Consider the following 13,965-nt stretch of genomic DNA (forward strand, 5'->3'; position numbering starts at 1 on the left):
GACTTTACAGGTGATGCAGCATAAGGAGATTGGTCTGTAATTTTCAACTAGGCTAGGGTCTCCTTTTTGAAGATAGGGATGACTGTGGCTTGTAACCATAGGTTAGGCAAGGAGCTGGTCCTGAAGGATTTTTCAAAGATTATGCTTAGAGGTTTGGCTATGGCAGTGGATAGCTTTCTTAAGAAGTAGGCACATATTCCATCCGGTCCAATAGATAGAGATGGTTTTAGGTTGCGTAGTGCTTTTTCAACATTGTCTACTGTAAAATCGATATGTATTAGATCATTGTTGTTATCTGTGGTACGGCTAGGAAACATTGGGCATGATCCATTACTGTTTACAAACACTGAGCCGAAGAATGTGTTAAAGATGTTGGCTTTAATGGTGTCGCCGCTGCAGTCTTTACCATCGGGTCCTATCAAGGGAGGGATGGACCTTGAGTCTTTTAGTTTGTTGTTTACAAAATTGTAAAAAGCACGGTGGAATTGGTGCTTAGAAGGTTTTCCTCTTGTTTAATGTGATAATTGGTGCATTCGGTCTTTATCTGGTGGCATAAATTTTTGTATCGGTTTTTGAAATTAGCAACGTGACCAGATTTGTTTTTCCGCCAGAGTGATCTCTTTTTGGATTGAAGTTTCCTTATTGATATGGGTAATCTGCTTTTTTGTTTTGTTTTTGGAGTTGTTGTTGGAACATATAGTTTGATGACTCTTTTGACTTCAAGTAAAAAATGTTGTAATGGTCTTCAACAGTATTGCATCCAGTGAATAGAGATTGCCAATCGAGGATGAGAGATCGTTATCTATAAGATCATAGTTGCCTTTTTGAAGTTACAATTAGGGATGACATCATTGTGGTGATTTTTGTGTGGATGTATGTTGAGGCAAAAGTCAATCATATTGTGGTCACTACTGAAAAGGGTTCTTTGGTTTGTATTCCGTAAATTAAATTCAAACTATTGCAGAAGATGAGATCGAGGCAGTTGTTCAGTCTAGTGTTGTTGGTTACTAGTTGTTCAAGACCTAGATTTGTAATAGCATTGTAGAAGGTTGTGTGTATGATTTCAGTTGTACAATTATTTAGGGTCCAGTCGATATGAGGTAGATTGAAATCTCCAAGAAAGATAAAAGGGTATGGGCAGGATGTAGCCCATGTTAGTAGTGTATTTAGCTTGTTTACATGTTCGATGTCATAATCAGGTGCTCTGTAACATAGTAAGAATCGAATTGTGATATTTAAGGATAGTTCACACATTTTGCTGCAAAGATATAATAATCTAAAGGCTAACTAAGTCTAGGATACATTTAAATGGAGCTAAAACTTACCAAGGTGAGATCTTGATACTGCATAAGCCTCAGAGCAAACTAACAAGTATCATTTTCCCTTCAAAACTGGTCAAAACTAGTTCCCTTCAAACTAACAAGCTAGTTTGCAAAGGAAAGGGAAAGATGCCCATGGAGCTGTTTTGAAGAGCATTTGGAAGCTACAGTTGATCTAGAACAGGGGTCTTCATCAAACTTGGCAAGTTTTAAGACTTGTGGACTTCAACTCCCAGAATTCCTCCTCCAGTCATGTTAGCTCGGGAATTATGGGAATTGAAGTCCACAAGTCTTAAACTTGCCAAGTTTGATGAAGACCCTTGATCTAGAATATAGTGACAGGAGAAGGTATAGATGTGCTTCAATATGCTCCGTAATAGTGGAAAAAACAAAGTCCAGTTGCCTTTTGGAAAAACACCATTGGGACAACCATGACCTGGATGATTGAGAATCTCCATGCTTCATAATACTTACTTCACGAGCTATGCTGGTTACCAATTATCTTCTACCAATTATCTAGGTACCTTTCCGAATGCTTGATACATTTCACCTATACAGTCTTTCCTGGCATAAGGCCTGGTTATTATTTGATGGATTGAATTTTGACATTATTTCTGCCCATTCCTTAAGATCCAACAAAGGTGGCTCACTTTCCATCACATCTGTTAGGCCTAGAAAGTGAGCCTTTTCTGCAACTGTGTCTCCTTTCTGACTGAAACAGCTCTTCTATTCCTAAAATCATATATCCCCCCCCCCCACACACAGGCTCTCTGGGATAGATTAGAATATGTGTTCATCTGGATTGGCTTGTGTTGAGTTTCTTCATGATATGGTGTATGTTATAATCTCTCCTTCTTCTCCTTCTCCTCCTTCTCCTCCTTTTCCTTCTCCTTCTCCCCCCCTCCCTCCTCCTCCTCCTCCTCCTCCTCCTCCTCCTCCTCCTCCTCCTCCTCCTCCTCCTCCTCCTCTCCTCCTCCTCCTCTCTCTTCTTCTTCTCTTCTTCTCTTCTTCTTCTTCTTCTTCTTCTTCTTCTTCTTCTTCTTCTTCTTCTTCTTCTTCTTCTTCTTCTTCTTCTTCTTCTTCTTCTTCTTCTTCTTCTTCTTCTTCTTCTTCTTCTTCTTCTTCTTCTTCTTCCTCCTCCTCCTCCTCCTCCTCCTCCTCCTCCTCCTCCTCCTCCTCCTCCTCCTCCTCCTCCTCCTCCTCCTCCTGGAATTTCTATTGTACTATGGTTTTGTACTTTAATTTTTAGGTTGCCCAGAGACACTGTTTAGTTGGATGGCCATACCAGTCTATAAATAAATAAAGCAGGGCAGGTAGAAGTTATCTTGCTAGCAAGAACATTCAGATCCTAATAATGAGCATAGATGTAATCACTGGCTTGAGAGTCCAGCAAAAATCCAGTTTCACTGAAATAAATAATGCAGGAAAAAGAAGAAGAAGAAGGATACCTTGCCAATGCACAACCATGGACATATCAGAGTGCTCTGCAGATGCATTTCAACTAGTATATTAAAGATAATTCTTCTTAACTAATATCATTTTTGAATTGCTTTTCTGTTAACTTTCTTCACCTTATCCATACCTGCCCTTTCCATAATTTATAGAATGAACTTTAAATAAAACATTGTAATAAACCCAAATTATGATTAATGGCCTCTAAAATTCAGCCCAAATACATTTTTAGTATTTTGAATGATTCTCTTTCTTTCTGTTACTGTTTAGTGGGGATAACTATTGTTAAAGCCAGCCTGCTTGAGTTAATTTATGTTTCAAGGTTTGGGCAAAGCTAGAAAATTAATTAATTCAACAGCCAGCTTAAAGTGTTCTCTGAAAAACAGCCACATATTGATCAGATAGGGATGATATATTTTATTCAAGTTTTAACAAAAATGAAAGGATGAGGTGGGTAGTTTGTTTGTGCTATAAATCATGGCATCCTCAGGTGGCAAATGCATACACACACACTAAGACACATAACGATTGATTTCTAGATATAATCAAGAATCCAAGGTTTCTTCAGGAAAGTGGCAACTTTCTTTAACATTCTCACCAATGTGTCAAAGGTGAAATACAGTAATGAGAGTAGCAACATGTGTAAAGATGACAGTGCATTGGAAATAGGAAATAATGTAATGTGTGTGTGTGTGTTTATATACATATTTGCCTTATTTGTATATTTGTATACAAATATTTCTGTGTATATACACACAAAAAATTGTATACAAATATACAAATAAGGAAATAATTATATATATATATATTTTCTTAAGTTTTCGCGGGTACTTACATGTATGGCCTTCAGCTTTGTTCGGGTATTTTCCCACGTCATTATAGTTGTGCTTTTAAAGTTGTAGCAACGTTTCAGCAGAATCCCATCTGCCATCATCAGGCTTCTGTATTGTGTCCGTCTGTGAGTCAGACTTTTACAGTGGTTTCAGATTTAAATTTGGGGCAGCCTATTGCTGTGCCAGAATGGTTTTTTCTTCATCCTGATTGGTTGGGAGTCTTGGTCTGTGTTTATTGGTCTCGGAGTTTGCTGTGTTCTGCTTGATTGGTGTCTCTAATATCTTCTGTCTGTTTTTTTGGCTCTTTTTGTATCTTGATTGGCTGGCAGCATTGTGTTACTTTATTGGAGGTCTTTAGTGCAGCTTGGCTTCGGGTAAATGGACGGCTATCATTAGTTAGGAAGCTGGGTTTCATCTGGGTGCCTGGTTGGGATGTGTTTGAGCTGGAGGTATCAGGGGGGATCTGTTTGTGCCCAGGTGTTTGCCTGGCTTGTGGTGTGGATATTTTTTTGTTTGTGAGTGCAGGCTTCCAAATGATTGACAGCCTGGTGGAATCATCTCTTCTGTTCATGCTTTCTGGTCTTTTTTCAATCTCTATGGCTTCTCTGATGATTCTGTGGCTGGAATTTTCTATGGTGGCTAAGGTTTTGGTGCCATTGAAGTTGATGCTATGACCTGTGGCTTCCATGTGTTGGACTAGTGAGGAAGTGTGTTCCAGCTTTTTGACTGCATTTTTGTGTTCATCCAGGCGGGTACTTATTCTTCTATTGGTCTGTCCAATGTATGTGGCCGGGCATGATGCACAGGGGACTTCGTATATGCCTTGGTTTTCCAGGTCAATTTTGTCTTTGGGGTTTCTGAGGATGGCTGCTATTTTTCTGTCTGTTTTGAAGGCAGTCTTGATGTGGTGTCTGTATAGTATCTTACTAATTTTGTCTGTAGTGCCTCTTATGTAGGGCAGGACAGCTGTTCCATGGGTCTGTTCATCTTCTGGGTCTCTATTATGTCTCAGTGTGTTTTTGTGGATCAAGTTGGTGATTTTGCTTTTGTGGAAGCCGTTGGCTGTCAATATTTTAGTCAGGGTGCATAGTTCAGTCTTAATGTGTGTCTTGTCTGCCAGGCGTTTGGTTCTAGTAATTAGTGTTTTAGCCACGGAGTTTATCTGTGCTGGGTGGTGGTGGGATTGGGCGTTGAGGTAGCGGTTGGTGTGTGTTTTCTTCTGGTATATGGTGTGTCCTAGTGTGCCATCTGTTTTTTTGTAGATTAGTACATCTAGGACAACTAGGCACCCAGATGAAACCTAGCTTCCTAATAAATGATAGCCATCCGTTTACTCAGAGCCAAGCCTCGCTAAAAGCCTCCAATACAGGAAACACAATGTTGCCAGCCAATCAAGACAAAAAAAGCTACAAAACAGACAGAAGATATTAGAAACATCAATCAAGCAGAACATAGCAAACTCCAAGACCAATAAACACAGACCAAGACTCCCAACCAATCAGGATGAAGAAAAAACCATTCTGGCACAGTGTGGGATACAAAATAAACATAGTCACAAAAAACATGTAAAGCCCCTTTTATTCCTTCACTTTGTTTCCAAGCTCCAAATATCCTTGAACTGAAGAAAAAAAAAACTCCCACATGAACAGTTACAAGAAGGAGGAAATGCTATTTAAATTATAAAGAGTAAAAAACAACACAAACCAGGCAAGATAATGGCTAGAGGATATCCACAGATAACAGAACACACACTGGGAAGGATGCCAAACATAGAGAGGAACCATAAACTAGAAATATTTCCACATTTTTTTCCAGCACTTGCCAGTATGCATGTCTGTCCTCTTATCCAGTTGTCACAGCTGCAGCCCATGAAGAGGATCAAGGCCCTCTCCTCCTGAGGAGACCAGGTCTCTCCCTTATCCCCTCCTCCCTATGTGCCCTAGGATGGAGAGGGGATGGGCCTGGGTCTTCCTCTGACTGCCCAGCCGGCCTCTGCCCTTTCCCAGCCTCCTCCACAACCTCCGGAGCCACACTTCCACTCCCTGTCGGCTGTTCCTTCTCTCCCTCAGAGTCAGTCTCCATCAGGGGCATGACACTGCCTTTTCTGAATTAATGTGCTAACTTTAAAACAGATAGACTTGGTAACAACAAAAATCATACTCAGATCAAGGAGTCACAAAAATGTCTACTTTGGTCAAATCTAATCTTCAAATCCCAAAGTTAACAGTGAAATATTGCATCTTTTAAAGTTATATATGATAATTTAACTAGTTTATCTTAACTTAGTTATACGTGATAATTATGTGTTAGATTAAAGTTAAGAGAAGAATATACAGGTAATCTTCAATTTATGATCACAATTGAGCCCCAAATTCTGCTGCTAAGTGAGATATTTGTTAAGTGAATTTTGCTCCATTTTACGAGCTTTCTTGAGGTAGATAAGGGCCACCTCAACTTTAGTTCCCGAATATCAACACCACCACCACCACCATCATCATCATCATCATCATCATCATCATCATCATCATCATCATCACAACAACAACAACTTGAAAAAATCACCAGATATTAGGACTTGGGAATCGAACTGCAGAGACTCAGTGCAGGTGGTTCCAGCGGTACTCGGCACAATGGGTGCTGTGCCTAAAGACCTAGGCAGGCACTTAAAAACAATTGGTGCTGACAAGATCACTATTGGTCAGCTGCAGAAGGCCACCTTACTGGGATCTGCTCGCATAATACACCAATACATCACGCTTGGGAAGTGTTTGACTAGTGATTTGTGCTACGAAACCCAGCATAGTTATCTCATTTGCTGTGTACACTGTTGTTTTTGTGTATAATAATGTGGAAAAAGTAATCAAAAATGAAAAGATGAAGATCTTGTGGGACTTTCGAATACAGATGGATCATCATTTAGAACACAACACGCCAGATATCACAATTGCCGACACCCAAAACGTTCAATTTTTTGATATCGCTATACCAGGAGACACCAGAGTTTTAAAAAAAAGAACTGGAAAAAAATCACAAAATATTGCGACCTGGCCATTGAAACTACATGATTATGGATAAAACCTGTAACAGTGATACCCGTTGTCATCGGGACCCTTGGTACCACGTCCAAGAATTTTACAAAACACATCAAGAAATTACAGCTTCATGCAATAACACCAGTGGAACTGCAAAAAACTACGCTACTCCGAACATCGTACATCTTAAGAAAATACTTGGTTGATACTTAGGATGCCAGCAGCAACCTGTATCAAGCATTAGCGCCAATCAATGGTATTTGTGGTGCATTTTTGAATGTTCAGTTGACTGAGTTTCATGTTTAATGAATAAAGCAGAGGTGGGTATTCAGCAGGTTCTGACCAGTTCTGGAGAACCGGTAGCAAAAATTTTGAGTAGCTCAGAGAACCGGCAAATACCACCTGTGACTGGAGATTTTACAGTATCCTTCCCCTGCCACGCCCACCAAGACGCGCCCACAGAACCGGAAGTAAAAAACAAATTGAATCCCACCACTGGAATAAAGTATATAATAATAAACTAGAAATACCAACTTCAGTGTTATGGGAGGCATAATCCACCCATGGTGACATATCTAGTTGTTTGCAAGGGAAACGCAATGCGATTCATTAAAAAGCAAAATAAAACAGGGAAATGCAGCTTCCTGGAAGCATTTGCTTGCCTCATTTTTCAACTGAAAAAAAAAAAAAAAGGCTGCCAGGCCAATGTATGAAGAATGTTATGCTAAACCTTCCTCTTTCCTGACCATCAACCTAACTCTATCTGATAGAACTACATGACAATCTAGCTATCCATCTAGGTATTGATCCACATTACTAGTTTGATGACACAGGAAGCTAGCTAATTTCCTCTCTCCTTTTCCCTCTCTCTCTCTCATCAAACACTTGGGTGTGTGTGTGTGAAACAGCCCAAAAGACATTTAAATACTTAAAAAAAAAAAAACAGGAGAAGGTTAAAGCATGAAATGCACACACCAAAAAAAGTGCAGAAAAATGAGCTCCAGCAGAAGTTTCTGCTGTTCTCAGAGGTTCTCGGTGACAATATAATAATAAGCTCCATGGCAACCAATTGTGCTATCACAGAAAGAGGATTAGGAAGACTTCAAGTGAACGAATAAGCAGCGGGCGAAATCCTGTTCACAGCAAGCCGTGCTCTTGCATTCATGTAATTTTCTTGCCGTTGTAATAAAATTAGGGATGGGGAGTGTGTGTATGTGGGGTGGGGGAAAAGAGAATGTCAAATGAAGTGAATGGGTAGTACGATGTTTTCCCTTTTATTTGGCCGACATTTCTGCAACTGGTACTCTTCCAATGGAAAGACGCTCAGTAATTCTTACGAGCTACCACCGGATACGCAATTTGAAAAGGAATAGATAGATAGATAGATAGAGATTTATATACACTGGGAGCTTATTCACCAAAGACAAATTCTTTGTGTGTCCAATCACACTTGGCCAATAAAGAATTCTATTCTATTCTATTCTGTTCTGTTCTGTTCTGTTCTGTTCTGTTCTGTTCTGTTCTATTCTATTCTATTCTGTTCTGTTCTGTTCTGTTCTGTTCTGTTCTGTTCCGTTCCGTTCCATTCTATTCGTCTTATTTCTATTTCTATTCCTATTCCTATTCCTATTCCTATTCCTTTCCGTTCCGTTCCGTTCCATTCCATTCCATTCCATTCTATTCTATTCTATTCTATTCCATTCCATTCCATTCCATTCCATTCCATTCCATTCCACTCTATATAGATGATATAGATATAGATATAGATAGATAGATATAGATATATACTGTATAGATATAGATATAGATATAGATACTGTATATCAGTCAGACCAGTCCTATTCCAGGGTAGGAAATTTTTCCCCCCTAAGTTTGGTAAATGTACTTTATTTATTTATTAATTTTTTACTCTGCCCATCCCTTCTACAAGCTGACTTATAACACAAAAAGTTCATTTAGTGTCTGTTCGAAATTACAACGACACCGGGGGAAAAAAATGACTTGGGATCGTTTCTGACCCTTAGGACCATTGTAGCATCCCCGGGGTCATGTGACTTATATTCGGATGCTTGACAACTGACTCATGTTTATGACGTTATATGATCCCCTTTTGCAACCTTCTGACAAGCAAAGCCGATGAGGAAACCGGAAAAGTTCTCACTTAGTGACATACATTTGGGGCTTAATTGTGGCCATACATCAAGGACTACCTGTATACATTATGTCAGCTATCAGAATTTGCCCTATAAATGACATCTATTGTCTATATCAAACCTTAGCAGTTTGTAGCCCCTAAGGCCAAATCAATCCCTTTGGCTGTCTTCGCCAGTCTACATAAATTATTTTTATTTTTGAAGACAATTGCTATTTTTTTTTTTACTTTCCAGATTATGTATCTCCATGCATGTGGTCCTACTGGTTTGACCCTCCACAACAGTCCCAGTTTATCATATAGTTTTTTGGGAAAATTAATTGCCCACACCTGGACTGTATGCTATCACTCAGCAGTATGTATCAACTATTCTACAGGGATTTTTTAACATAATTCTGTTGGGGGATCTTCTTTGATGAGAATTCAATTTTTTTTCCAATCAGCAGATGCCTGGAACGATGAATTCGAAAGGCAGTCACAGTAGAGTTAACTACATTCTAGACTTGGTACGGTGGCAAAGAGATCTCTTCTATCTTGTGTTAATTTTTAAAACACCTTGCGTGGTTCCAATTGTGCTAGAAACTTTTCAAGTTGGAAACTTCTCTGTTGTTTCCTGTAAGAATAATGAGGCACTGACTACTTTGAAAAGTCCAGGGAAAGAAATCTGTATTCATCTGTTAAGATAGAAAATGTCCCCTGGCTATTTCAGTTTGCCCTGTATCTTTGGCGTGATTTCTTCACAGCTGATTAACAAAAATCTGGAAAGAGTATTTGAAACAGCATACCTGTCTGAAGCCCACTGTCTTGGGGTTCTGGAAGGTCCTGAAGATTTGGAACTTGGTTGTGCCATAGAAACCCTGCCATGCTTTTAATTGCTTCAGTTGTTAATTTTTTTTAAAGTCCAGGTGGTTATCTTTTGTTCTTTTTTAACTGTTCTATTATATCTTCTGATGATGCAAGTCATCAAGTTATTTTTGAAGTAAATGGGAAAGAAAGAGAGACAGAGAGAAAGAAAGACGTAGAGAAAGAGAGAAAGGAGGAGGAAGAAGAAGGGGAAAGGTTTGGGGAAGGAAGAAGAGGAGGGGAAGGGAGAGAAAGAGGAGGAAGATGAGGAGGAAGCACAATTTGAATCATTGAGGTGAGTTTAGCAGAAGAAATGAAATTTATAGATACATTCAGATTCTCATATCTTTGGAGGAGGAGGAGGAGGTGGAGGAGGAGGAGGAGGAGGAGAACCTACACCATACTCCAATCAGAGAAGAGAGCTAGTATGCATACATGAATCCTTAATACTTTTTAATATAAATATGTGAGACTCCTATTGAAAATACTTGAATGTTTTCAGTACCAATATCTGATGTTGAAAAGCTACAGAGAATATTCTCCCAAGAAAGCTTGGGAGAATAAATTGACCCCTCCTTGAAGTATTGGCTACTCTTCAAATATTGGAAGATGCTGTCAGTCTCCCTTGAACCTACTTTTCTTTGTGCAAAACATTTCTAGTTCCCTTAACAGTTTGTTGTATGGTTTAGCTTCCAGACTTCTTATCATCTTTGTTGCTCTTGTCTACACTTGGCCTCACCATCTCTTTAGTACCATTGTAAAACTCACTTTTGTTTTCTGAAAACTTGGAAGCAATATTAGGCAAGGTGACTTTGGAATGATAGTGAGTTTTCATGCTCTCTTGGGCACATTCTTTCTATTTCCCGATTTATCAATCTACCTTTCTTTTAAAGGATGTCTGTGTTGAGGCTCAAGGATATAAGGAACAGATCCAAAATGTAGGATTATCCAATGAGACATTGACAATGCCTTCTCAGTGGTTTCCTCCATCCCTTCAGATAAGGAACTTCCCCAACTTCCAGAGATTCATGAAAACGTTAAATAACTTTTTATTACACCAAGTTCACGGATACTGACTAGTGGTGGGTTTCAACAATTTTTCCTACTAGTTCAGAAAGCTTGCTTCATGTGCACATGAGCAGGACTCAAACACTGTGTCAATGCTAGTGAGCTGTGCAGGCATACCTAACACATGTGCAAAAGGGGCTTCAGAGACCATCCCCTTTATCAACGATGCTGGACCGTGCTGTTTTTTAGTTCAGCTGAGGTGCAGCAATCCCCTCTCCCACATGAATCAGCTGAGCTAATAAACAACAGAATATAGGAGAGGTGAGAGGTAAGAGCAGGGGTGGGTGGGTGTGGCCAGCCAGAGGTGGTATTTGCCGGTTCTCCGAGCCAGTAAAAAAATTTGATACCAGTAGGCCAGAACTGGTCAGAAGCAGCTGAATACCATCTCTGATGTTGATGGCATGCAACCCTGTGTGTGATGACCCAGGGCGTGGCACAAAAGCAAAAAAGTCACACAATTAGGTAAAGTCCCTTTAATTCCTCCAACTTGGCCTCCAATGTCCAGTTATCATCGGCTGGAGAAAAAACTCTCCCAAGAACAGTTTTTAAAGGGAAGAAATTTAGTCCGAACCAAAAGTACATATAAATTATAAATAAAAACCAACCCAAACCAACACTGCAGCAATTAATGAGACAGGGCAGGATAAGGAATTGCAGAACTCAAAAGATAATGAAACATATACAGTTGAGAGGATGCCAGAACCCAGATAGGACTTGACAAACAAAGATAATGCATGTTTTGCTTCCAGTAAGGTTCTGTGCGCAAACACCCTCTTTATCCTGTTTCCCCAGCTGCAGCTAATGAAGGGAATCAGGGCCTTTTTCTCCCCCATAACCCATGTTGCTTCCTTATCTGTTCCTCCCTGCATGCCCTAGGATGCAGAGGGAGTGGGCCTGGGTCTTCCTCTGAATGCCGAGCTGGACTGTACCCTTCCCCAGTTTCCTCCACAGCCACTGGAGCCACACTCCCATTCCCTGTCAGCTGTTCGACCTCCCCCTCAGAATCAGACTACAACAGGGTCATGACACTCTGATTAGCTTTTAGCTGGTGGTTTTAATTATTGCAATTTCTCATTATGTAAGCTGCCTCCTCTATAAAGAACTGGGTGTGGGTGGGGGGAATGGAGAAAACTAAGTGGATGAGAGAACCACATCATTGGATGGCCAACCTTTGATTCCAAAGGCTTGTTCCTGGGAGATGTTTGCAACCGCAGCCTCTCTCATGGCATGCTGCTTTTGTATACGCAGAAAATCTTTTGATTTCCTATGAGAAACAGCCAATCTTGCCCCTCCTGCAGTTTCCAGGCCATTATTTCATAGAAAATGGAGCCTTCGATTGTATTTAAAGATCATGTACTTGACTTTTATGAGAAAGTCATTTAAAGAGGCAGATTTCTTCCTTGGTGCTGTAGAGAATTTAGCTTCCTGTACAGCATTTAAGCAGGAAATGTTCTCAACTGTCAACCACGATTAGGGTAACTGGTTGAGGAAGCCAGTGTAACGTGACAGTTAGTGTAACCAGGTGTGACATGCCATCCCCATAATACATCGGGTTTAATAAAAGAGCTCTTTTTTATCCCAAACCTTCTCCAACTTTTTATTATTATTTTATAAGCTTCATCCTATTGAATGTATTTATAAGCAATAATAAAATGGACAGGTTATGTTACATAATGGCATGCCTCAGGCAAAGTCTTGAAGCAGAAGACCAAAAATGAAGTAGCTTTAAATCGCCAAAGTGTTCTTCTAATATGCTGTCAGGTCTGTTGTATGCCACTGATTTAGCTGTGAACATGTTCTCATATTTACACCTGAACAGATAAAACTATAATCTAATTTGGCTGACCAAAGATGGCACAAGGTATCTTGAAGTCTCCAAGAGTGAAACAATGGCATTGGGAGAAGACTCCCTTGTCAGATCAGGCAATCTGTTGTGGCCCACCAGCAGTTGATGGAACTGGCAGCAGAGTCAGACAGTGAGGAGGTTGGGGAGGAACATGGGCCAGTCCTGGAGGCTGAGGAAGTCTCAGATGAAGGCTCTGCATCAGAGGCAGAGATGGGGTCAGGGCAGGCTGACCGTTATCAGCTGCCTTCAGAGTCAGACAGCAGTGAGGTGAGGGAGCAGCTGGTTCCCAACCTTTTGAACTAAGGGTCAATGTGGGAGTAAGGCCACAGGTGAATGGTGAATGGCCCCTCCCCTAGGGATTAAAAGAGGAGCAAAAGGGGATCTGTCTGTGCATCTCAGAGACTCTGTGCCGAGTCCTTCCTTGTTAGCACTGTGTTTGGAAATATTTACCAGGCAGCTCTCCAAGCTAGATAAGGTCTGATATAAGGTCTCCTGATCGAGCAGAAAGTTTGACTAGAAGACCTCCAAGGTCCCTTCCAACTCTATCATGCGATGTTCTAGAATCAAAATAAGCCATCCTCTACTCAAAAACCCTCAATGCAATCTACTTTTATTTGTTTAAGTTCTAGACAAATCTTCAACAAATCTGTTCTATCTATTCCAAATGGAATTTAGATTGAGACCATGGTGTGCTAGATAAGATAATCTTTAGCCTAAGAAATGTTCATCATAGTTCTGCCTCTGTTCGTTGTATCAGTGGATTTCTCAGCAACATTAATTGAGCACACAAGTTGGAACATTGCCATAAGATCATGAAAAGTATTAGTCTTGTTTCAGCAGAAGGCTAGGAAAGCGACTGACTAAGGCTTGCCACAAATCTTTTCATTCATTTCCAGGATCTGCATTCACTTGTATATCAGAGTTAGACACCTGATTAGAGGTATTAGAACTTAAAATAAATGGCTTGTATTTGGAGCATACAGTAGGTATGATTCTCATATGAATCCCCTGTAGTTATTGCAAAAAAATGGATATTTTTAAATGTATGCTAATCACTTCTTTGAATTAATAGCAGTAACACTGTAAGTGTAGAATGTGACTCATGCTTATTGAATCTATATTTGACTTTAATTAGCAAGCAATTGTATTTGTCATTGCATTTTCTCTTTTCTTTTTCTTTCTCTTCTCTTCTCTTCTCTTCTCTTCTCTTCTCTTCTCTTCTTCTCTTCTCTTCTCTTCTCTTCTCTTCTCTTCTCTCCTCTCCTCTCCTCTCCTCTCCTCATCTCTTCTCCTCTCCTCTCCTCTCCTCTCCTCTCCTCTTCTCTCCTCTCCTCTCCTCTCCTTCTCTTTTCTTTTTCCCCCTGTTCTTGCTTTATAAAATTATAGTAATGAAAAGCTGGTATGTCAGTCTTAATGCTGA

Source organism: Notechis scutatus, chromosome 4, assembly GCF_049901735.1.
Source record: "Notechis scutatus isolate UNSWTSFEM ecotype Mainland chromosome 4, rNotScu1.2, whole genome shotgun sequence".
In the NCBI taxonomy this organism is placed as follows: Eukaryota; Metazoa; Chordata; class Lepidosauria; order Squamata; family Elapidae; genus Notechis; species Notechis scutatus.